Source organism: Dasypus novemcinctus, chromosome 3, assembly GCF_030445035.2.
Source record: "Dasypus novemcinctus isolate mDasNov1 chromosome 3, mDasNov1.1.hap2, whole genome shotgun sequence".
Taxonomy (NCBI): domain Eukaryota; kingdom Metazoa; phylum Chordata; class Mammalia; order Cingulata; family Dasypodidae; genus Dasypus; species Dasypus novemcinctus.
The window spans coordinates 70,833,325-70,860,857 of NC_080675.1; positions in this window are offsets into that span (position 1 = coordinate 70,833,325).

The window sequence follows — 27,533 nt, forward strand, 5'->3', positions numbered from 1 at the left end:
AAACAGAATCAACAAGAGATATCTGTCAACAGTATGCAATTTTATAAGAGTCATGTGATCATGGGGATGCACAAGTCCAGGTTCCACTGGCAAGCTGCAACCAGGGGCTCCAATGAATGTCCAGGAAGGTTCTTGATGAGTTTTGTGAGACGTTGGCTGTCCAATAATGAGCTTGGAAATTCTCACTCAATACTGGAATCACTTCCTCTTTTAAGGCATTCAATTGATTGGATAAAGCCTCACTCATTGCATATGACAATATCCCTGATTGATGTAATTGTAATCAGTTATCTATGATTTACCACTGCAGTAAAGTCAATGGTGACTAAAGTCCATAAAACTTGTATTCAGTTAGCCCAGTGCCTGCTTGACCAAACAACTGGACACATTTACCTGGCCAAGTTGACACCTTAGCCTAACCATCATAGTCCACCCCTTGTCAAATTGGCAGCCATACACATTAACTTAAATCATACTTAATTTCTAAAGAAAAACAATAACGAACATCCATAGATACATATTTCCACCTAACAATGTTAAACTCTCCTGTGTACAACTGGAAATGCATTAATTCCTTACAGAATAGGGTGCAAGTACTTGGATAATATTCACTCTTAAACTTGACACCCTCAAATATTATGACATGAAACTGATACAACTTGTTATATGATCAAGGAAAAGTTTGGAGAAGAAAACAAAGAAATTTGTTTTGTGTACATATACAATCATCTTCATAATGAAACAATGAACAAAGATTCTTGACCATTACAGTCCTCATTTCTGTAACTGGTCATGTGGTCAAAGTTCATATTTATTGCTACCTTCTTCCACTACACATTCCATGTTTCCATTAACCTCAGCAAGCAATTCCGCTAGCCATGGTTCTTTGCCTGGTTAGGTGACCAAGCTTTAATTCCTGAAGATTCTGGGTCATAATTAGTCTTGCTTGAATTGGGTTATTGCAATTTCCCATTGACTTTAATCATAAGACATGACAGTACTACAGGATGACCAAGAGGATCTCCTGTATTCCAGGCAAACTCTTCTTTACCCCTATTACGTAGATGCAGTCCTGTTTCCCCTTGATAGTCAGGAACAAACACTCCAGCCAGTACTGTAATTCCCTTCTTTGACTGTTGATTCAGAAGTAAGAAGAGTCCAAGTGACCAGGTGTCCAGGTAACCACTTCCAGTTCAATGGAATCATTGTTGTGTTCCCTGGTGACAACACTCCTTTTGGAACTAAAACCTGTAGACCAACAGAGTTTGAGGTTGCAGGGACAGGAAGCAAAAAATTTCCTAGTGGGTCATTAGGGGTAATAGTGAGTGGTGCCACTTCCATTTCCACCCCTCGATTCCTGGATCCATGGATCCTGGTTATGGGAGAAACAGCACCATGGAGTGGATGCTGATTCAAAGCATACACAGCCTCCTGGAGAACATTGCCCCAGCCCTGCAAGGGATTGTCACCTAGTTGGTGCAGTAATTGAGTTTTCAAGAGGCCATTCCACTGTTCTATAAATCTAGCTGCTTCAGGGTGATGGGGAACATGGTAAGATGAGTGAGTTCCATGGGCATGTGCCCATTCCTGCCCATCATTTGCTGTGAAATGGGTTCCTTGATAGGAAGCAATACTTTGTGGAATGTCATGTCAGTAGATAAGACATTTGGTAAGTCCACGGATGGTAGTTTTGGAAGATGCATTGCATATCCAGAGTATGTGTCTATTCCAGTAAAAACAAATCACTGCCCCTTCCATGGTAGAAGTGGTCTAATATGGTCAGCCTGCCACCAGGTAGCAGGTTGGTCACCTCGAAGAATGGTGCCATATTGGAGGCTGAGTGTGGGTCTCTGCTGCTGGCAGATTGGGCACTCAGCAGTGGCTGTAGCCAAGTCAGCCTTGGTAAGAGAAAGTCCTTACCAAGGACTAACCATCACACACACATACGCTGATGAATAAATAAATTTGTCAAATAATAAATTTTGCCTAAAAATAGAATATTCTAATCTGAAAATCCTGAAAAATAGTGAAAATAAATGTTTATTTTTAAATGCAGTGTTGATATACTACCTTTGCATATATTTTAATTCTACATTTATGATTTTTTTTGTCAAGTGCCAAAATGTATAATGGAAGTGATAAAAAACCCTCCTTGGCAGCGGACTTGGCCCAGTGGTTAGGACACCCATCTACCACTTGGGAGGTCCGCGGTTCAAACTCTGGGCCTCCTTGACCCATGTGGAGCTGGCCCATGCACAGTGCTGATGCACACAAGGAGTGCCGTGAGCACAAGGAGTGCCGTGCCACGCAGTGGAGTCCCCCACAAAGGGGTGTCCCTTGCAAAGGGAGCCCCACACACAAGGAGTGCACCCCATAAGGAGAGCCACCCAGCATGAAAGAAAGTGCAGCCTGCCCAGGAATGGTGCCGCACACACGGAGAGCTGACACAACAAGATGACGCAACAACAACAACAAAAAAAACACAGATTCCTGTGCTGCTGACAACAACAGAAGCAGACAAAGAAGAAGCAGCAAATAGACACAGAGAACAGACAACTGGGGTGGGGGAGGAGGGGAGAGAAATAAATAGATAAATCTTTTTTTTTTAAAAAAAAAAAGAACCCTCCTTTACTTTCAGATATAATGAACTACTTAATCTGCAGGAAGGATATGCTTTGTACAATAGAAAGACTCATATAAATGTAATGATTCATATTTGCACTGAATGAAGAATGAATATTCAATCAATCTCACATCTGGAAAGAGGTTGACATTTGGCATAGCTTTTTAGGACAAAACAGAATTAAGATGCTAAAAGACAGATAGTACTGGTGTTTTTTTATGGCTTTGGAGTCATGCTCTGTGTTTAGAATGGCAATTTAAAAATATTATGAATTTAGTCTAATGCCTATTTTCATTTGCATATTCTTTTCTATGAATTGCTATTATGCACCCTCTAAGGCTCTGAAAGAGGACATTGTATACTAGTGATTCAGATTCTTGTGTAATTAAAAAAAAATTAAATGACAAAAATAGAAAGACTAATACAGTTCTAATCTGATTTTCTCATTTTAAATTTTTTGAAAAATGTAAAATACCCTTTACTCAATTCAGCAATTTGGTAGTATAGACTGTGGTATAGTTTAATTCAGAGTAGTGGTAATCTTTATAATTTCATCAATGATGAAATTATTAATTCCATGAACAGTATCTGAACCCCTATTCATAAAATGTAAATTTGCATAAAAAGGAAACACATATAATTACTTTACCATATATTTTGGGTGTTGGATGTGTCATCCCTCTACATAAGAGACAAAAATAGGAATTTTAAAATGTGGATCAGTCTCAGAGAATTTTCATTTTGGAGTGGACATGCTATGTCCTTACATCCTGTTTCATAATATCACAAATCACATTTTAATTTTATAATGTACTTTATGTATGGCTTTGGCCTACATCAAGTTAAAGTCTATCCAGCATGCTTAAGTATTTATCTAACATTTCTATTCCTTTTGCTTGTTGCTTAAATGTGCATCTAGAGTGCTAGAATATTTACTTTTTACAGGATATAGCCTATTGAATAATTCTGGGTGTTATATATGCCATGAGTAAATACTGCATGATATAAATCTGATGATATATACAAAACATATAGAAAATTCATTTAAAAAAATAAAGGCATGCCATATGCTAAGGACAATTGTAAATTCATGACATTTATAATTCTCAGAAAAATAAATTATGTCACTAAATTATTATTGTATATGAGGTGTATTTTTTTATTTTTTACAGTTGGAAAGCACAGAGTTTTCAATGTAACATAAAAACAAAGCCTAGACTGGGAAAAGAATAGATGCTACAAGAGATTTGTCATTTTAAATGGAAAGAATATTTTAGATTTACTTTAGTTTCAGAGCTACAATTAAAATGAAAAAGACTGTATAAATTATAAACATATCACACCTTTTGTAGTATCCTCTAAAAGAAATATTAATTTCTAGTTAAAGGTGTTTTAGAGAAAATAAATCCTATCATTACAGCAATTTTTACTCTCTGGTTCTGTACATTATTTCTCAAATTATTGCATTTCTAAAATATTGTTCTTTAAGTCATAGCTTCCATTAATAAAAAGAAATATGTAATTTCCAGTTATTTTTACCTGTTAATTACTTTTCCAAGTAAATGCATGCTATCACAAAATTCTAAAAGCTTGAAATTTGTTCAAGAAAGCTTACAAAATGCACATATTTACTTCTTTAACAAATTCTATGGCAATGCCCCCATAAAGAGTTTAATTTTCCAAAAAGACAAGTACTAAAAAAGACATTTAAATTAAACAGGAAGTGTGCCTTTAATCAACATAACTGCTAGAGAGGATTACTCTAAAGCTTGAAGTATTTACAGAGATGCCACAACATCAGATGTACAAGAAAAAAAATGAATGAAAGAATATCTTAGGATAATTTTTGAAAGGGGAAAAATAAAGAAAAGAAGAAGAAAACATTATTTTCCCCTGGTGAAAAAAGAAATAAAATATCCCCATTTCCTCTTCTGAGAGCATTCTTTAGAAAACATGTGATTATAAATTATTCCCTTACCCCTTATAAGATGTATATATTTGGTAATTTTGTTGGCTTCAATATTGAAGAAGTTTTGGGTCACAGAAGGGTTACAACTGTAGCAGGGGAGAATCATTGGTGCAGGGTATCAGAGATGGGGGATGCATGGGCGGAGGTTCACCTGCGGCATACCTCCCAGGCACATGAATGTGTTCAAGTGTTTATGGAGCATTGTCACAGTAGGTGGATTTCCTCACAATAACCGAAGAAATATTGAATTCCCATCCTGCCACATTCTCTAATGTGACAGCAAGAATCCCCTGAGTACAGGGGCAGTGACTACTGAAAGAGGGTGGACAACCGACAAGCGCTTGATTGTGATGACTATACTTATGAACCTTTGCTTTTGAAATTGAAATTTAGGATACTATTAAAAGATGCCTGTTACCTCCTGAGAGCCTCCTTGTTGCTCAAATGTGCCTCTCTCTAAGCCGAATTCAGCATGTAAATGCAGTAACTGCCCCCTCCTCCAGTGTGGGACATGACTCCTAGGGATTAACCTCCCCTGGCATTGAGAGATTACTACCAAGAACCAACCAGCAATGCAACTGGAAAAAGACCTTGACCCAAAGGGGGAAAGGGTAAAGACACATGTGTTTATATGGCTAAGAGACTTCAAAGTGAGTCAGGAAGTCATTTCAAAGATTACACTTATGCACATCTCACAGGGACTCACTGATTACCAAACTAATATTACCTCAAATAGCAGGGCTTCTGAGAGCTCTGGAGACATCTGGACAGTATAGGTGGGGCATACAGCTCAGGAGTTTGATGCCCTGCCAGTGGGCTCTACTGTTTGGAATTTGTGCTCCCCAGTGTGATAAACTTGGACTCAGTTGTGTTTTCCCTACCCATGGCTCTGCTGCCCTGCTATTTAAACCTATAGTTAGTACTAGAGTTCAGAGTTATATGTCCAAAAGACTTAAATCTTTGGGCTTCCTTGTGCCATTTGGGCACTGAATCTCAACAGACTTGTAATACCTACTCTCCAGTGCACTGGACTCACCTGGGGCAACTAACAAGAGGATGATGACTGACAATAACCATCTTAAGGAACAGAGAACTCCACAATTGCAAGCAAGAAAGTCCCATCCATCTGCCCCATGGAATCTAGGTCCCCTTTCAATTAGAGGTGGAGTGGGCATCATCATCACAGAATCCTCAGGATTGGGAAATGGACAGTGGACTAGAGTAGATTCACAGTTCTACTATAGACTTGTTGTGATCCTAGCAATGGAAAAATTTTTATCATCGCTATGAAGGCAATGGCCACAGGAGGTTTAAAGGGGAAGGAGAAGGAAAAATGGTGTAATTTGGGGACATTTTTGGGATTTGGGAATTATCCTGAATGAAATTGCAATGACAGATACAGGCCATTGTACATCTTGTAATAATGTGCAGGAAAGAGTGTGAACTGCAATGTGAACTCTAATCTTTGCTTAGTGGTAATGCTTCAAGATGTTTTCATCAGTTACGGCAAATATGCCACATTAATGAAGGATGCTGTTTTTGTGAGAACTAGGGAGTAGAGCATATGGAGATCCCCTATATTTTTTGTGTAACATTTATGTAATCTAGGTTTCTTTAAAAAAATAAAAAGTATATTAAAAAATATATGTATGAAAATCCTTTTAAAAACTAATTAAGTTTTACAACATCAGAGTCTTTCTCAAGAACTGGGAGCAACTCTCTTAAATGTAAACATTCATGAAGTGAGCACCTGTCCTGGAGTTTTTCATGGACCCCAGAAAATCATGCTCTTAAACTAACCCATTACTGTATTTGGAAGCCTATTTCATGTGGGACTTTTTGATTAGTTTGAGGTGAGACATTTTGATTAGATCACTGTTGATTAGATCATTTTAGAGCCTCTAATTAGACTAGGTCAATGAGGCTTGAAGCAGATTGAGTCTCTGTCCTCTTGCTGGAGTCTTATATAAGCTGAGAACTGAGAGAAGAAACCCACAGAAAAAACCACTGCCATTTTACCCTGACATGTGAGAGAAGACCCCAGAATTGCCTACAGCTGTGGAAAGACAGAGAAATCTCAAGAAGCTGAGGATGCGGCCAGAGGCTGGAATCAGTGGAATAGCCAGAAGCTAGGAGAAGGGAGAAAGAAGCAATATACCTAAACACAGACAACCGAACTCTGGGAGAAAGTGAGCCTGGAGGAAAGACACAGAGACTGGCTGCCCTTCTGCCTTGCCATGTGGCAGGTGGCTGGGATCTGCCAGCAGCTGATCTTGGTGAGACAGCATCTCTGATGATGTCTTGATTTAGACATTTTCACAGCCTTTGAACTGTAAGCTTTAATCACAATAAATTCCCATTATGCCAACCATTTTCTGTTAATTTGCTCCCAGTAATTTTTGAAAACTAGTACAATACCCTCACCCATGTCCATAGGATTTATGCTTAGGTGACTGGCTCCAAATTTTAAATATCTACTTGAATAGGTATAGAGGTTTTATTTTTTTGGACAGAGGCAATTAGCTAAATAAAGACTGCCTCCAATTGTCAGGTGAATTTAATATGAACTATTTGACAAAAAATGCTATCAAGTTCTTCTACTGAAGGAATAGTTAGCCTTTACCTTGACAGCCTTGTATGTAATGGGCTGCATCTGCTTTGCTATACAAAAAAGCAAGATTTCTTTCTCTTTTTGCAGTCTCTTCAGTTGATTGTCTATGATGCATCATATTCTGGTTTAATTCTTCAATAAGAAAATTCTTTTTCTTTATCTTCTAACATTGTGGAGAGGTTTTCAGGGTTAGTAGAAGATTTTGTTAATTTTACTACCCCAACATTTTCTAAGTGATTAGTCTGAGAACTAGATTTGAAGAAAATGGGACTATGCTAATGAATGGATAAAGGAAACATTTATATTCCTGAGTGCAAAAGATTGGAGAAAAAATATGGTAGTTTGCCATCTGGTAGATATGGGGCCACAAGGAGTATTTACATACAAGGGAAATAAGTTACCAGAACAATCTACTGGTAGTACGACTTGTTCCTCTCAACCAAAACATCAGAGTCTGGAAACTCTGGACAATTTTCTGGACAATTCTTTTCATTTTGGACTACCAAATTTATCAGTCTTTTCCTTAAAAGTGCCAATGTATTGAGTCTTGCTTAAGAATAATCCTATTCTCCATCAAACTACTAAAAACAATATTCCATGGAAATGCATAGTAAGAATGGATTATTTCTTCCTAATGAAAAATGCCATCTATTTCCTTTTTGTAATATTTTGTAATATTTTTGTATGTACCATTACTCATTTACATGTGCATGTATATATTTCTAAATTTTCATCCCTTATTGCATTTATTATTTTCTTGATTCCAACATTCTTAATATTTATGGTAATTTTATATTTCAAAGCCTACTTTTATGAATCCATGCATGCTATTATCATCCTCATCATTTTCATTGAAAAATACCTATTATTATTACATATTTAATTTCTCAGACATATTTTAGGATTAACTTTTGATGTTTCAAGAATTCCATTGGGATTTTGATTAGAGTCTCATTAAACTTATGTAACAATTAGTGAATTTTTTAAAAATATGAAATAGTAGGAAGTAGCTTTAGAAAGGGAGTCAAAGACAACAGAGTGAAATAAGGATATGATCCCAGTTCTGTCTCTACATCATTATGTGATATTAAACAACTTTAATCTATCTGATTCTAAATTTTTTAACTGAAAAATCATGTTCACTATCAAACTCCAAATATCTTTGACTTTGACATAACTTGAATTTATCCTATCCATATCTTATCATTTTGAAAATTTAACACCAATGAAGGGATGCTCTACATCATCTAAATAATAATTCTAAAAATAGAACAAATTGAATTAAGCATGAGCTATCATTTTAATCTTTATAATTTAGCCAGCTGTTATTCAGCAGAATGATATTATTTCTAAAGCAGATAATCAGTTCCTTTTTTGTAACTAACATTCAAATTGAATAACTGAAGTAAATAGGGTATTAATAAATAACTTTGAAATGACCCTTCAAGACCATTAAAATATTTTCATATTTTTGCAGTTTTAGGAAGTAAATATTGAGAAGCCAAACACATACATAATTTAATAAATTCAAATTACCAAAAAGTAATATCAACAATAACAATACTTGTGTACTGAGTGTATTATATTACACAGTGAAATTTTGATTTTAGTATGATTCATATCTAACATAAAAAGAAAATACTTTTTGGAAATCTGTATAAATTTGGATAAAAACTATTTGAAGGCCTTTATAATATGCTTTAGTAATTTTGTAATTATGGGAAAGCTGTATATTTCTTTTTTGTATAGAATCTCCTGATCTTCAAAAAAATCTTTGGAATAGAATTTGGTTTACATTTTAATTATATTCAAGTCTTCTCATTTTCATCTTACAATTGAAATGTGAACTTAGCTGTGAAGTCCATTCACTCTTTTAAATATAGTAATTTAATTACAAATGCTAAAAATGAACTTAATTGTTACTAAATTTCAAAATTAAATAATAATTATCATACGTTCTATACAGTTTAACAGTTTAAGGAACTCTTCCTTAATACATAGAGCAGAAATTATCTCTACAATAGATGAAAGAAAGGATCTGCTCCCATTAAAGTGCACTTTTTCCCTTTAGTAGTAATTCAGTACAGAAGTCAAGTTTTGAAATCTCATTGGTTATATGGTTCTATAGGGCTTGCTTTTCATATTTGAAAACAAGCTTTCCCCAGTTATTGTAAAATTACTGCATCAGCCCCTTCCCCTTCACATGCTGTACCCCTGCATTTTTTTAATACCTTGGCATTCTTAAAATTTCATTCCTCAAAATTTCCTTGCTGAACTCACTTATTTGGAATTATAGATTCCATATATAATATTTTTGCTCCTCTTTTTGTTTTAGTTTGCTAAGAACTACCAAAGCAATGTACCAGAAATGGGTTGGCTTTTGAAATAGGGATTTATTAAGATATAAACTTACAGTTCCAAGGACATGAAAATGTTGAAATCAAGGCATCATCAGAAGATGCTTTCTGCCTGGGCTGCCACTGTGGGCCATCAGGCATATGACACTGTCTGCTCATCTCCTCTGCATCTCTTTCCTTTCAGCTTTGTCCTGTTCAATCTGTGGCTTTTCTCTCTCCCAGATTCCATTGGTTTCAGCTTCTGAGGGCTTCTCTCTGTCTCTATGCCTTTTTTTCTGTAACTGTGGGTTTTATTTCTGTATTTATAAAGAAATCCAGTAAGAAGATTAAAACCCACTCTGGGTCCTGCAATCTAATTAAAAGTCTTAAATTAATTTAATCAGAAGGTCCCACCTACAATAAGTTTACATGTATAGGAATGGATTAGCTTAAGAATGTAGTTTTCTAATAACTTTAAACTATATAGGAGAAAGCAGAGACTGGGAACTATTTTGCCTTGCCATGTGTCAGAAGTCCAGAAACACCAGCAGTTGACCTTTAGTAAAAGAGCATATCTGCTGAGGCCTTGATTTGGACATTGCTGCAGCCTCAGAACATTAATAACTTAACCTAACAAATTTCCATTATAAAAGCCAACCCATTCTGGCATGTTGCTTTTGCAGCCTATAGCTAACTATAACAGCCATTGGTACCAGGCGAGTGTGTGCTACAATTGCAAATACCAAAAATGTGGAAATGAATTTTCAAATGGGTAAGGGCTAGATTCTGGAAGAATTATAAGATACTTGATAGAAAAGGCTTTGAAGAGAATGTTGTAATACAGATGCTAAAGATACTTCTGATAAGGCCTTTGGCAGAAATGATGAATGTGTCTTTGCAAATTGGAAGGAAAGCAATCCTTGCTTTAAAGTGGCAGAGAACTTGGCAAAATTGACCTCTGAAGTTAGATGGAAGGCAGAATTTGAATGTGATGAGCTTGGGCATTTAGCTGAGGAGGTTTCCAAATTAAATGTGTAAATTGCAGCCTAGCTTTTCCTTGCAACTTATAGCAAAATATGAGAGGAAAGGGATAAGCTGACAATTGAACTTCTGGGCACGAAAGAGAACAGAAATTGATGCTTTGGGGAATTCTGAGCTTTTGAAAAACAAGTTCCCCCAAAATACTGATCCATGTGATGACTTAACTGAATATGGAACTAGCCAGTCACTCCCTTGCAAGTAAAAATTGGAAATGCGCTATCCAGGAAGGATTTGTGGAAAGAATTACTGCCTGACAGCTTGGAATCATGTTTCCTGCATACTAAACTAACAAGTTTTTTTGTAAGAGCTGTTAGCCTGAACTAAAAGGGACAGAAAAGAGAAAGACTAAAGGAGAATATGATTTCAAAGGCAAAACCATGGAAGCTGATGTCTGACTGAAAACATTTTCTCAGGTCAGGAGAGAGAGCCCACCAATGGGGTGAATATACCCCAAGGCTTGGAGAGGGTGGGCCTTCTACCCTACTGTTCAGGAAGATTGGCTGCCCCAGTGTTCTCAGAGGGTGGAGCCTAGAGTTCAGCCTGTGCACTGGAGATGGAGGAGAATGTATCTTTCACCCCAGTGTTCTTAGAGAATGAGGCCTACAGCTTGGCTGCCGAGGCTTGATGAAGGTGAAGTCAGAAAGATGGCCACTGGACAAGTCCTTGGGTAGAGGAAGAATTCTCCCTCTGTCAGGTTCTGGTGAGAAGAAACCATCATTCTATTCTTGACACTCAGATGCTGAAATCTTATGGAGTATACCCTGCAATTTTTCTGTTTGTGACCCATGACCCCTCTTTCCCTTCCAATTTTTCCCTATGATAAGGGAAACATAGATTCTATGACTCCCCTTCCTTTGTATATTGGAAACAGGTAAATTGTTTTCTAAGTTTCACAGGTGAAGGGAAATGTTGTCCTAAGAATGACTACATGCCTATAACTGATTTTGATGAGATTTTGTTCTTGGAATGATTTAAGGCTTTTTGAAATATTGTGAAAGAATATTGTATTTTGCATATGAAAAGAACATGCATTTTGGGGTCCAGAGGTGGAATATGCTGGTTTGAATTTTTTTGTGGACCCCAGTAAACTATGTTCTTAAAATTAATACATTCCCATGCATGTGGACTCATTATCAAGTAGGATATTTTGCCAACTAGGATCTCAATTTAAGATGGACCCACCTCATTCAGTGTGGGTCTTAATCTTCTAATTGGAATCCTAATTAGAAGACTAAAAAGCCATAGATTCAGAAAAAAGCCTCAAAGACAAAAGGAGATATCCTGGAGGCTGGTGATTGGAATCAGCAAAACACAGAGGCATGGAAAGAGGCCTCCTAGAGGCTAGACCTATATAGCAGCTTAATGCTGAAGAGACAAAATCCAGAGGAGATGGGAGAGATGAGCAGAATGGTATTGTACTCTGTCATGTGCCTGATTGCCCACAGCTGCAACTTGGTAAAACAGCTTCTCTTGATGATACCTTGATTTGGAAACTCTCAGTCTCAGAACTGTAAGCTTTTGATCTAATAAATTTCCATTATAAAGGCAAAACATTTCTGGTATATTGCTTTGGTGGCCTTTAGAAACTAAAACAGATACATTAGATGGACACAGTTCTTTGAGACCAATTGCTCTTTCACTGAATTTAGCTTTCCTGGACAATACATTTTAAAATTATGATTTAATGAATGCTTAATATATTTTAAATATATAATTAGGTGCTTCTGTGAAGTTTTAATTTAATCATCATAACTGTATTTGATAGATTCCATTATTCCAAAGTTATAAAAGAGGACAGGAAACCTTAGAATTGCTAAAAAATGTGAGTGTGATTGCTACCTAATAAGAGTTAGACTTGATGCCTGAACCCTGTTTCAGATTTCAGAAACCATGCTCTTACCCACTACACTCTATACTCTTCTCGATAGAGGTTAGCACTTTCAGCAGTGAATTGATGTATGTACTAGTTCTCTTATTTTCTCAGAATTGTATTTCTTTGTTTTAATAGAACAATATCATACTTATTTATACTAAAAATGCTGTCTTAATTTTCCTGAGCTGCTATCACAAATACCATACAATGGTTTGGTTAACAACAAGAATTTATTAGTTCATGATTTCAGAAGTCAGAAGTCCAAATCAGGTTGTTGGCAAAACCATGCTTTTTCCTTGAGTAGGCAGTGTTTTCTGTAGTTGGCTACTGGCAGTTCTTGGGGTTACTTGGTTTTCTCATCACAGGGTGATGTCCTGTTCCTTCTCTGATTCCCACTGACTTCCTGCTTCCAACTTCTTCCCTTTAGAAGGCCTTCAATAATTTGGAATAAGACCCACCATCACTCAGTTAAGCCACAACATTACTGAAAATAACATCTTCAAGACGCTTTATTACAGAATGTAAATGACCCACAAAAATTCAGATTAAAATTAAAAACATGTCTACATTAATGCATAATTCAAATCTACTGCAAATGTTTAAGACATTTTTTAGTGTTTTTTTTTAAAGCATATTTTCTCACCAATTAAAATGTGAGTTCTTCAAGCCATGGACTTCAAATTAATCAACTTTATGTCTTCAATTTCTATAATAGGGCCAGTTATACAGGAGATGTTAAATTAAAACTTATTTTCTTACTGAAATTCTTTAAATAAAAAATTTACTACTTTGATTGCAGTATTTTATGAAAGAAATAATATACTTTAGAAGAATTATCTATATATTTGTGTTATGCTCAATTTTATCCCCAAAGCATTTCTTAAAATATGTTTTCAGTTTATTTATAAGTCTCTAATAATTAATTAATTTTCTTAAAGTTTTATCATTCTGAAACCATAAAACAGACTCAAAACTTCATTAAATTCAACCTACATAATTAATGTAAAATCTTATTGCTTTATTTAGTGCTTTTTATCATTTATTTAGCACTTGTCTTTATGTGGCTAGGGAAAAAAATCACTTCAATCTTTGAAATGTTTGCATCTTTGAAATGTGTTTAATTATCTATATCACAGGAAACCGTTCCTACAGTGTAGTTTGCTGCTATCAGATGAATATCATTCTCTGATATGAGGATAGCAAACTGATAGGATCTATTATAGTCAAGAGTGAAATCAAAGGTACTAATCTATTTCAAGAAATGTGTCTCCTGAAACATATTTAATGATTTTTTATGAAGTAGATAATATGTACCTAAATTTATAACAAACAAAATGGCTTACATAGTTTACCTATATAAAATGAAGACTCTAATTACTTAAAATATCTTTTAAGTAATAAATTTAAGTGAAAATGGGTACCTTTTATGTTATCTGATACTCTATTTAAAACTGCTATTTAGAAATAGCATACCTCTGATGATGAGTTGACAGCAATTCCAAATTCACTGCTGCTATAAGTTTATACTGCCACAGAAGCAAAACAAAGCAAAAGATATATTTTATTCTACTTGTTTCTGTTTTTTTTTAAGCTTTCATACGATCACTGCTCAAATAAGCAAATATTATTTCTACATACTGTTTAAGACAGTTTCAACATTAATCATGTTTTGTAGAATGCCGTCCTGATAGTAATTTCCAAGATACTGATTTAACTAAAACCTGGAACTAATATAAAATTGATTTTAATTCATGAATAACCATTAAACATGTAGATAATTTCTGAAAAAGATAGAATATTGAAACATTCATTATAAAGCATAATTTATAGTATATATACTTTTACTTCTTATTTTTATATTCTATAGAGAGATTATATCTTAGGGTCATGTAACTTAATGTGTTTATTTTTGCTGCTTAAAGAAGATGAAAATGGATGTGTGTGCCTGTAAAAAGCTGTGATATGAGTGTTCATGACTTTGCTAATCTGATAAAATTCTTGTGTATGGCAGATAGTTCTCAAATATTTTCTGTGAAATAAAAATTAGTTACTTTGGTTAAAATTAATTAATATGAGTGGTTGAGTCTAAACTCAGAGCAGTAATGACAGAGCAATGCAATTGTGCATGAGCATTTTTTTTTTTTCCAGGGAAAAAAGAGTGCTTTGTTTTACTCTTCTTAAATCTTTGACTCTTTGGACTCTGGTACCTTTTACAAACCTTGGACTTACTAAAATTTCCAAAGAAAAATTTTTATGTGGATTATAATAATCAATATTTACCATCTTGAAAATTTAAACTGCAAAACATTTTAAATACTTATTTGTATTGTCATCTGAGGATAACAATGAAGAACGCAGTGCATTTTAACAAAAATAACATTGTGATGTTATTTAGAAAATTCTTTTCACTCCAGGAAGCTTCCAACCCTGAAGGAGAACTATTGACCTAAAATATCAGTTTGTTTCATAATATGAACCAGCATAATGAAGGATAAAATATAGAATGTGAATTTTATCTGTTTTGTTTAAAATTAATGAATTTGTAAGAAAACTATAAAATGTGTTAAAATCATAGCAAGTTTGCCCAAACTTGATACACTTACTTCCTCAGTTTATTGATTAATGTTTCCTGTACTATAAGAAAATACTTTTGTTATCTTTTATGTGATCTGCCTGGTTAGAAAAGATTTTGTTTTACCAGAGGAAATGTTTTTACTTTATGTTGACTTAATATGACCTTGATTATTTAAGGGAAAAACACACATAAACAAGGGTTTCTCATTTATGAAAGAGCAAAATCCTTTTCCATTGTAGTAATTGCTATACATATTTTTGAGAAATTTATTGCTACTTGGATTAAGGTAACAAAGTATTGTTTGTTAGCATATATCTTAATTAAATGTCCAATTCTCCTCTGAGAACTTTAAAAATATATCTCAATAAAAATTGATCCTGAATAAGGAAAAATTAAAATTAAACTCTTAGGTTTATTAGGATATTCTTTACACCAGAAATATTTTTTGAAATGTACTAGTGAACCCTGGAGAATCAGATTTATGTTTTGATCTTCTCAGAAGAGAGATTCCTGAAATAATTACTACTGCTTGATCTGCTACTATTGTAAGATTTGCCTGGGAAAAGTTGTTTAATAAGAGAAACTCAGCCTGTCCTAGGTAAAAATTATGTAGGTAAAATAATATTAATATAAATATTTTAGAAATTCTATGATTTATCAGAAGTATTTGGTAGTTTCTCAATGACTTCATGGCCCATTATATATTTTAAATCTTATTGAGGTGAAATTCATGTAACATAAAATATACTATTTTAATGTGAGGAATTCAGTGATATTTAGCACATTTGCAATATTGTACAGCCGCCAAATCTCTCTTGTTCCAAAATATTCCTATCACTCCAAAGTAAAATCCCTTACAAATTTTCTCTCTATAAAGACCTCTTAGCAAGCACAATTCTGTGTTCTGTATCTATGGATTAATCTATTCTGGGTATTTCATGTCAGTGGAATTATATAATATATGACTTTTTGGTTCTGTGTCTTTACTTAAGCATAATGTGTTGGGGTTTCATCCATGCTTTACCATGTATCAGCACTTCATTTCCTTTTAAGGCTAAATAATATTTCACTGTATGTATATACAACCATGTCTCTATCCATTCTTCTGGTAGTAGACATTTGAGCTATTTCTTTGGTTATTGTTAATTATACTGCTATCAGTATGCATGTACAGGTATTTGTTTGAGTACTTGCTTTCAGTTCTTTTGAGTATAAAACTAGGAGTTGAAATGTTGGTCATATGGTAAAGTACCTTTTCTGTAGGTCTTCATTTCGTCATTCAGCTTCAAGTTACTCTCTAGTGTTTTTTCACTTCTACCTGACATATTCCCTTTAACATTTCTTATATGAGGATCTACTGGTAACAAATTCTCTCAGTTATTGATTAATTTGGAATGTCTAAATTTTTCCTTCATTTGTGAAAGAGAGTTTTGCCAAACATATTCTTTGTGACAATCTTTTACTTTCAGGGTTTTAAATATGCCACCCCATGGCTACTTGACCTCCATGGCTTCTGACGGGAAAGTGAATAGTAATATTATTGAGCATCTTTACAAAAATACAAATTAAAAATAAATGAAAAAATCTTATTGAGGATATTTTTAGGTGGTGAGTCACTTCTCTCTTGCTGCTTCCAAGAAGTGCCCCCTGTCTGATTATAATGTGTCTCAGTGTGGATCTCTTGAATATATCTTACTTGGAATTCATTGTGATTCTTTAAATTGTAGAATCATGTCTTTCATCTTTCATCAAATTTTGGAATTTTTTGGCCATTATGTTTTCAAATATTCATCCTGCTTTTTCTCATTTTCCCTTGGCCTTCTGGGATTCCTACAATATGTACATTGGTCCACTTGATGGTAAACAGGTTCTTTATCCTGGTTTTTGCATTCTTCATTATTTTCTCTTTCTGCTCCTCAGACAGCATAATTTCAAGTTTCTTATGTTCAAGTTCATCGCTTCTTCTGCCTGCTCAAATCTGCTGTTTCCATCTCTTATGGATTTTTTGTTTTGTTTTTTCCTCATTTTATAATAGCTCCAGAATTTCTATTTGGTTCCTTTTGTAAATTTCTATCTCTTTAATGATATTCTCATTTTGTTAATATGTCACTATCCTATTTCCTATAGTTTGTCACTCAAGCCTTCCTTTAGCTATTCAAGGATATTTATGATAATTGATTTAAAGTTTATGTCTAGTAAGTCTAATATCTGGGTTTCTTAAAAGAAGTATATTTCAATTTATTTTTTTATTCCTTCATGCTTTGTGATTTTTTATTGAAACTAATCATTTGAATATTATAATATGGAAATCATATTCTCCTCTTCCCCAAGCCTTGCTGTTCTTAATATTTTAATTCTTCTGTCATTCATTTGTTTAGTGACATCTCCAAACTATTTTTGCAAATACTGTATTCCTTGTTATGTGTGGCACTCACTGAAGGTTTTCTTCCCATAACTTCTGTTCAGCAAATATTTTGAAAGAGATTTCTTTGAATACCAAGATATAGAAATCAAACAAACAACCACCACCACCAACAACAAAAACACATATTTCCCAGACTGTGATGATTGGCTTTTTACTGGGGCTTTCCTTCAATCCTTAGCAAAGACGTTTACAACTCTGCCTTAGATTTATTTCCTGCTTGCATTGAGCCTAGAGATCAGCTAAAGGTGAAAGCTTAGGGTCTTCTCAGGTCTTTTCTGATCATAACTCTTACCTTTACCACATGGGTGGCTTTTGAAATTCTTCAGTATATTAAAACACTATTCCCCAAAAAACTCTCTCTATAGATTTTCCTTCCATGTTTTAGGCTGTCTATTATATCTTTCATTGCATTCTTTAACCCAGGAAGATGCAGGTTTTTTATTCACCTTAGAATACTTTTGTGTAATGTCCACCATTTTTGTGCCCTGAATAATTTCTGAATTAGGCAAAACAGTGATAAGCAGCTTGTGTCACTTTTTGAGGTAACTTCTAGGTACTTTACAACATTTAAACACAATAATTTATAAATTAGTTCCTTTCTGATTCCTCTGGAACCAATGACCATAGTTCTACCATGAAAGCATGGGTTGTCATCTCTGGAATCCCATGTTTTGGCCTCTCTCTAAATCAAACTCTGTATATAAATATATTACCTTCCCCCAGCATGGGACATAACTCCTGAGGATAAGCCTCTGTGGCATCAAGGGATTATTACCAAGTGCCATCTAACAATGCATCTGGAAAAAGACCATGACAAAAAGGGGGGAAGGGTAAATACAAATGAGTTTTTATGGTTAAGAAGTTTCAAAGTGAGTCAGGAGGTCATTCCAGAGGGTACACTTATGCAAATCTCAGCAGGATCTCATTGACTGCCAGAGTAAATAGTGCCTTAAATAGTTGTGGGGGAGCTCCTCAGGGCTCTGGAGACAAAATAGTCAGCGCATACAGTCAGGCACAATAGTCAGAGCATATAGTCAGGAGTTTGGTGCTCTGCCAGTGGGCCCTACTTTGGAATTTATGCCCCCTGGTGTGACAGAGCTGGACTCATATGTTGTTTTCCTACACATGGCTTGGCTGCCCCTCTATTTAAATGTATAGTTAGTACTAGAGTTCATTGTTATATGTCCAAAGACTTAAATCTTTGGGTGGTTCATGTGCCAGTTGGGCCCTGAATCTTCATAGAGTTGTGACACCTACTCTCCAGTTCATTCAACTCACCCAGGACAAATAACAAGATGATGATGGACAATGCCCATCCCAAAGAAAGAAAGATTCTGCAACTGCAAGCAAGCAAGTCCCATCCATCTGCCCCATGGGATCTAATCTCCCTCTGAAGTAGAGGCAGAGTGGTATCACCATCCCAGAATCCTCAGAATTGGTGAATGAACAATGAATTAAAGTAGATTTACAGTAATTCTACCATAGATTTATTGCTATTCTAGCAATGGAAGAACTTTTATTGATGTGGAGGCAGCAACCAGTGGAGGTTCTGAGGGCAAGAAGAGGAAAAAACAGGTGTAATATGGGGGCATTTGGGGATATTGGAATTGTCCTGAATGATACAATAATGGATACAGGCCATTATATATATTGTTATAAATCACAAAATTGCGTGGGAGAAAGTGTAAACTACAAAGTAAACTATAATCCATGCCTAGTGGCTATGCTCCAATATGTGTTCATCAATTATAAGAAATGTCCCACACTAATGAAGGATATTTTTAATGTAGAAAAATGTGGAAGAGGTAGGGAGTAGGGCATATGGGAATCCCCTATTTTTTTTTATGTAATCTAAACCCTTTTTTAATGAAAGAAAAAAAAACTGCTGCTGAGCCAAGGAAAGAGTGAGACAAAAGCCATTAATAATGCTACAAAACATCTCCTCTATTTTAAAATTTCCTCTTTTATTAATTCCACATTAGATTGTTTGCTATAAAACTTTATTTTCTAGAGTTCTGGTAAAGTTTACTCTGCTTGTTTTTTTAATGTGTCTGTTGAGAAATGGGCATTTAGAGCTGCCTTCTTTTCCATTTTGCTCATGCAACTCCATAATATGATTTTAATTTCAGGGCAAACAATGATCATAATTTTTATAAAATGTTAGGGATGTACTGTGATAGAGAGTTTTACTCTGTTCCATTCTGTTAGTATAGTTTTTATTTTTCCCTGATTCTTCTCGAAGCTTCTGCTGTAAGTTACAGGCCAGAATTTGTGTCTTCAACAAAGAGTGGCACTCTCAAATTCTCATGGAAAGGAACTATACCAGGTATTTAAAACTATTGCAACTCCAAATAATATATTCTTGTGAACAGGCTTCTGAGCTCACATCATTTCAACAGCTTGACTGTACCTGTGTAGTGAAAGCCCATATTTCCAGAGCAGATTTTGGTTTGGAAACAAGGCTTCATGTAAGCAGAACTCTAACTCAAAACCCAGTGAAATAAAATTTAATTATACAAGAGCATATAAGTTGATGATGGAAATTTTATTGTGGTTGTTTAGAATATTGAGATTGTCTTAAGAAAATATTTTTCTTCCATCCTAAACTCTTGATAACCTACAACAACTTAGTAAACTCCAGTTTTGTAAACATAAATAAAATGTTTTCAAATGATTCTCAGTGGTCCCCAATAATTCTTTAACTTACCATATCTTCTTATTTTTCATGGCAATATATTCATTTGCAAATATTCAGTAAGAATCCACCCACATATTTACTAAGAAATTAATAAGACAAATCAACTGTGCAACCAAGATCTCACCTTGAGAATGTTGCTCATTTAATTGGGTAGGACAGAGTGCTTTTGATAAAAGAAGTAGCCTATACTTACAGAGCCAATGCCTACAAAGCCTCCCAGGAATACTGGCTTGCACCTGGACCACAGGTTCCCAGCTTGAGAAGTAGTAAGGAAAATCACATCTTGGTAGGCCGGGAACTTTAGTAAATTTGGGAGATATTAAGAAGAGAGAACTCCCCTACAGATATTGAAGGTGAAATCTGGTGGTCTTGATATTGTTTTCCTTACCACAGGATAGTAAATATTAGAGGCTTTTAAGAATCCAATCTGACAATCCTTATGGAAGCTTTCAGATAGTAATAAATTTTATTGCTTTAGGAGTTGGTCAATGCTGTCTTGTCATAGATTTGAAAAAGCAAACTCAAGAAAATCGATACGACTAACTAGCACTCTTGCTGCAACTATATAAACAACTAAAACAGCATAATGGGACCAGGGTTTTTTGTTTGTTTTTTTAGTTTATATCAAGAACAATCTTTCCTTGTGACCACTAAGATCACAGGGTGAGGAGACTGTCAGGAAAAATGGTAAAATATTTTGAAATAAGTAAAAACTATTATGGATATCTTCTGGAGCCCCCTTCAAGTTTATCTGTTGAATTGTAAAAGTGGATGATAATGTAAATGATTTTTGCAAGTGATTTTTGTACCATTGAATGCAACTGAATATTTCACTGTGTGTATCAACAGGCTTGTAAACTTATTTTAGCATTATTTTTTGCCTAATTGGTTCCCAAATCTAAATTATTTCCTCACTAATTAATTAGTTAAATTTAGACATGTGGTTAAAAAATAAGATGACTTAAGATTTTTCCTCTGAAACCCTAAATATCAAAAGAGATTAATAATATCATCATGGTTTTGACAAAATAAGTGTATGGTCTATCGAAGGAATTCATTCATCTGTGAAAGCAGAAAAATAATATGATCATTATTTTCAAGGATTCAGAAAGGATAGTCTAGTGATTACTTCAAAAATTACTGGTTTTGGTACAATATTATTTTTGAAGAACATAGAAATCATTTAAAATACTAGAAAATCTAAATAATTACTATCTACCTAAACTAAATGTGATAGGTAGCAATTGCTTTTAAAATGTAAGCTATTAGATTATAATAATGATAATTGAATCATCATCATCATCATTATCTAAACTAAGATCATAGATTTTACTAAAAATAATGAAGGGTTTATCAAAATATATTATTATAAAGGACCAAATGATATTCTCTTTGAATTCTTACAAATAAAGGAGTAATTGATTAATAGTGTTAAAGAGAACATTAAATTTATCAAAAATCTCTATGTATATATTAAAATAACACTGCATAATATAAACTAAATAAAACATTATCCATATTGCTAAAACAGAAAGTAAATTTAATGCAAAACTTAAAAAAAGAAAGCACAGAATAAAAAATGTTGCATATGATGAAGTTGGAATTTATAATAAGTGAATAAAGGATTTGTTTTTTGATAAATAATAATTAGAATACTAATTAAAGATTTTGGAAAAATGTAGACATAAGTTCCACTTTGCACTACTCTGGAGAACATCATTAATATTGTCTATGGTATCCCCTTGGAAAATGTACCCTTTGCAAGCAATATTAGATGGATACCTTACTCCAAAATTAATTTTAAATATGTTGACTTTAGAATTAAATCTTAAAAACACAGAACTGTTGGAAAATGTGAAAGAATATGCAAATAATATTACAGTACTATTCCTTCTTCTTTTCTTAAAATATATGTTTTTATTACAAAGGTTGTGAACTTACAAAACAATCACGTGCATATGTGCAATTCCCATACAACACCCCTCTGCCATCACATTGTTGCGGAACATTTGTTACAGATTATTAGATAATATCACCAGGCTATATTCCTTCTTGTTTTTGAAAGTAGGGCTAAACTTTCTGCCAATTTCCCCCAAGATTATTTCTTCATGTAGAACTATATTTCTCAATAATATGTATTGAATTTTATCAGGTTTTACTTAACAGAAAATATTCTGTTCATCCTAAGGTTTTTCTCCTGTAACTTTTCAAATAGTAAATCATATAAATAGATATTTTTAATATTAAAACTTCTTCTATGAATAATCTGAAATAAATCTTCCTTGGACATTACTTTTTGTTTACATTTTATACTCTGCTGGAGATAATTTGATAATATTTAATTTTAAAAATTTGCAATACATAATAAAAGTAAGAAAGGCCTAAATTTTCTTTCTTTTACTGACTTTTTTTAGGTTGGGTGTCAAGTTAAAACAACATTCACCAACAAATTGCATGAGATTTCCTCCTCTGTTTCTTAGATTTTATTCAATGACCCAGCAGAATAGAAGAGAGTGAGGCTTCAATTATTTTCATACTAAGGACGACACTTTTCTCTAATCAAATGCTCTTTTGACCAAGTCTCAAAGAATTATAATAAGTTATTGTAGATTCCATCTCTATTTTCAATCAAAATGTGATCTGTATTTGAACTACATTTAGTCTGTGGCTTTTTGTTTCCTCCATCCTCAATAGCAGATAACATATTAACAAGTCTGCTTTTCCCTATATACTAATTTTGTTATAGATTTTTTTCATGTATTTTATTATTTTTATTTTATTTTATTTTTATTAAATTCTTTTTTTAAAGATACATAGATCACACAAAAAAATTACATTAAAAAATATAAGAGGTTCTCACATATCTCACATCCCACCTCTCCACTCCTCCCATATCAACCATCTCTTTGATCAGTGTGGCACATTCATTGTATTTGTTGAATACATTTTGGAGCACTGCTGCACTGCATGGACTATAGTTTACATTGTAGTTTACACTTTCTCCCAGTACATTCAGTGGGTTATGGCAGGATACATAATGTCCAGCATCTGTCCCTACAATATCATTTAGGATAATTCCAAGTCCTGAAAATGCCCCCACATCTTATCTCTTCTTTCTTCTCCCTGCCCTCAGCAACTACTGTGGCCACTTTCTCCAGATCAATGCTACAGTTTCTTACATTACTAGTCAGAATAATTCTATAGTAGAATACCAGTTTACTTTTAATAGTAAAGTGTATTTATATTTGTCCTAATAAATTCTCCAATTGCTTTAAACCTTAAACTGTAAGATCCTCAATACAGATTTGAAGTGTTTTATGTTGCCATATTTATTTCTCCTATCTACTTAGAGTCTAAATATCTTGAAAGATATGGTCAACATATTTAACAAGAATAAACTGATGCAGCCCATTTTCATATTGTGCATTTTTGATATTATCCAATGACATCTTCCTAAAGAATTAAAAATTCAATCTGCTAGGACTACTAATGATATGAAAATTACCTATATAGTGCTTTTAATACAAAAATGGATATTTTCTCTCTTGCTTAAAGGGAATATATGAAACACTGCATTGTCAAAGAGTCAGAGGATGCATAAATTTTATGAAGCCAATGTGATTTTTATATTTTGCAGCAACATGTAGAGTTAGAAATAGAACTTTAAAATTTTTATGGAGTCAAATAAAAATATCATAGCATATGAAAATATTTGACTTCCATGTAGAAGCTCTTTATTGAAATTTATGTACAAATGAGTTTGACGTGTACTTATTTTTTTTCAAAAAGGACGAGACATTGTAATAGCAAGTATATCTTTCAATTTATTTGCCCCACAGAAGAAAGTCACTGGAAAAAAATTACCTAGCCCAAAGCTTAAAATTTAAATTCTCATTTTGTGAAAATGGACTACTTTACCACCTTCATGTAAAACATTTTGTGTGCTTTAACAAACAATTTCAAAAATATGCTTTTAGATTTTTACATAAAATGCCAAAGGAGCTAAGTCTTTTATAATTCTTCTTTCAATTTTATTTTTATGCTGCTATTTGTCATATAGACATTGAAATTTGGTTTTTAAAATTAATTTTAATATAATCAAATAGAAATCATTGTTAATAAAATCACTACTTGAGTCAATTATTTCCATTCACTCTGACATTCTGAATATATTTTGACTAATAATTTTGAATTTTTCTAAATTATAATAACCTCTGGTTTTGTTACAGCACTATTCATTTTCAACGCTTTTGACGATTAATAAATAATTTGTTAATTAAGAACAAAAAATAAATTTAAAGTGAATCATGCTGTTTCTGAGCGGAATTGTAAGTTTATATATATTATACTTGATAGAAATAACTTATCATAAACAACAATTGCATTAGGCCTATCACCAATGAAGAGAATATAATAGTATATATTTTTTATATTTTGATTAAGGTATGGATTGAAATATTATAAATAGTCAAGGAGATTCATTTATTGTTTAACTTTTTATTTTGAAATAATCTCAAAGTTAACAGGAGAATTGCAAAAATAATACAAAACCCACACAGAAAGCTCCAACATACCCACCCCCCACTCTTCAGAATACCCAGATCCCCCAAATTTCATATTTTGCCACTTTATCATATCTTTCTATTTATCATTCTAGCTATCTATCTGTCTATCTATCTACATCTATCTATTTTCAGAACATTTGAGAGCAAGTTGCACATATTATAATTCTTGAACTCTTAATGCTTACAGGTACATTTCCTATTAACAGGAAGATTCACTTATATAATCACCTTAAGTGCAGTAATCAAGTTTTAGAAAAATTAACTTTGATATACTCCAATTTTTCATATGTCCCAATAATGTGCTTTTGAACCTTTTTCTTCTCCACTTTTATATCACATCCGACATTGTGTATTGCATTTAATTGTCATTATCATTTTAGTTTCTCTTCCTTTCTTTTTTTGAACTTGTAGAAACATATATACAACATAAATCTTCCTATTCTAACTCTTTCCAAACAAATCATTCAGTGGGATTAATTACATTCACATTCACAATGTTGTATTACCATGTATGACAATGTTATATTAACACAATCCATTAATAAACCTTTGTCTTCACCCTACACTCATTTTGTATTAACTCCCCTTTGCCCCAAACCCTGGTAATATGTACTCTAATTTCTGTCTCTATGAGTTTGCATGTTCCCTTAAATTACCTTTGTTGTTACTATGGGTTTTACATTTAACACTGCACTTTAAATATGTAATCCCACTGCCTTTTGGTTCCCATGACTTCCAATGAGAAACTGACACAATCTAAATGCAACTCCCTTTTATGTGATACATTGTTTCTCTCTTGCTGCTTTCAACATTCTCTTTTTATATCTGGAATTCAAAAGTTTGACTTTACCATGGCACTATGTGGGTCTATTCAGATTAATATTATTTGGATTTCATTGAGATCTTAGTTGTGTATGTTCATCTTTCACTAAATTTGGGAATTTTTCAGCCATTATATATTTAATATTCTCTCTGCTCTTTTCTCTCCTCCTTCTGTTACAATGTATATTTTGGTACTACTGATGATATCTCACAGGGTCCTCAGGCTTTTACTCAATATTCTTCATTCCTTCTTCTTTCTTATCCTCAGACTGGATGATTTAATTTAATTTAACTTAAAGTTCACTGATTTTTTCTCTGCCACCTCCAATATGCTGCTGGAATCCTCAGGAATTTTTAATTTTTGTTTCTGTGGTCTTCAGCTGTTTGTTTCCTTTTCATGATTTTTGTCTCTACTGATACTATCTTTGTGTTAATCTATGGTTTTCCTCACAATTTCCTTTAGTTCATTTCCTAAATTTTCCCTTTGCTCTTTGAGCATATTTAGTTCCATTTTTAAAAAATCTTCGCTTGGAATGTCCCAGGTCTGATCCTAACTGATGGTTTCTCATGCTTTAATCTCCTCCTTTGCCTGTGATATTACTTCCTGTTTCTTTGTATATATTGTAATCTTTTGTTGAAACCTGGGCATTTTGATATTTTAATGTGTTATCACTGAAATTAAACAGTGAGGTTTCTGCTCCTTATGCTTGTATCCAGCAGTATTATGACAGAACTGTCCTTGAATGCCAGGAGCTAAATAAAAAGAAAAAAGAAAAAGAAAACACTTCCCCAAGCTTTGCAGACTGCCCTCCTTCAGATCTTACCCATGCAATGCACTTAAAGGATACCTCCAAGCCCAAACATAGTGGACTCCCTGGTCCTCTCTGAACATGTCCTTATCTTGGGCATACATGTTTGGCTATTGGAATTCCCTTATTTACACAAGTACAAATGTCCCCTCTTTCCTAGGAAACAGTTTCCTCAAGGTCCCAAGCACTGCATTGTATGTCCTATAGCAATCCCATGCCCCAGGTAGCTACTTGATTGCTTTCCCACTGCATTTTGTAGGAGAACTCTCTGAACAATTTTCTGCACACATGACAAGTTCCAAAACAGTGTGTCCTTCAGACCACCACCAGAGAGATTTGGCCAGGCATACATAATCCCCATAGGTGCATGAGGATTACTCTTCTCTCTCCAAAACTGGGACCAGGGATCCATACTGGGAGCACAGTCAGCTAATCTGCAATAATCTGGTGAGGGGACTGAGGACTCAGTCAGGAGATTCTAATGCTATTAAGTGGTCTTTTTCTTGATTCAGTGTTTGCCCTCTTTTGCAATCCTTTGACTGTTTTCTGAATCTTTGAGAAAAATGTTTCTGCCTGTCCTTGCTGGTTGTTAAAATACTTATTTAGGGGGAGGGGATGAAACCCTTCAGCTTCTCACTTGGACATCTTGATCAGGGCAGGGGATTCATTCTTTTTTGTTTTCAAAAATTATTTATTATTTTTCTATTTTTTCCCAGGATCTCAATAAATATTTTTTGATGAATATAAGATGATGAGACAAATGGTTGATCAAACAGACAAGGGACTTTTCAAATGAAGGGCTAATTAAAGAAAGAGATCATATAAAAGAAAACAAATAGTTAAATAATAAAATTTCTGCACATGCTGTATTATGCAAGAAAAATTAAACAGAATAATGACCTAGAGCTTGACTTTTTGGTGAGAGAGCATAGCTATTTTAGATAGTGCTTTCTTAGAAGGTCTCTGAGGAACTAACATATGACCAGTAGTCCTAATAAGAAGGAAAAGCCAGCCAAGTTGCAATATGGAAGAAAAATATAACTGACAGAAAGATGATAAAGTATAATAGAGTTTGAATGATACTGTTATGTTCTCAGAAAATTCCTTTACCTGGCATGAATGAAGATTTATTGAAGAGATCTGTGGTCATTTGAGATTATTTTACCAAAGGTTGGGGAATGTAAGG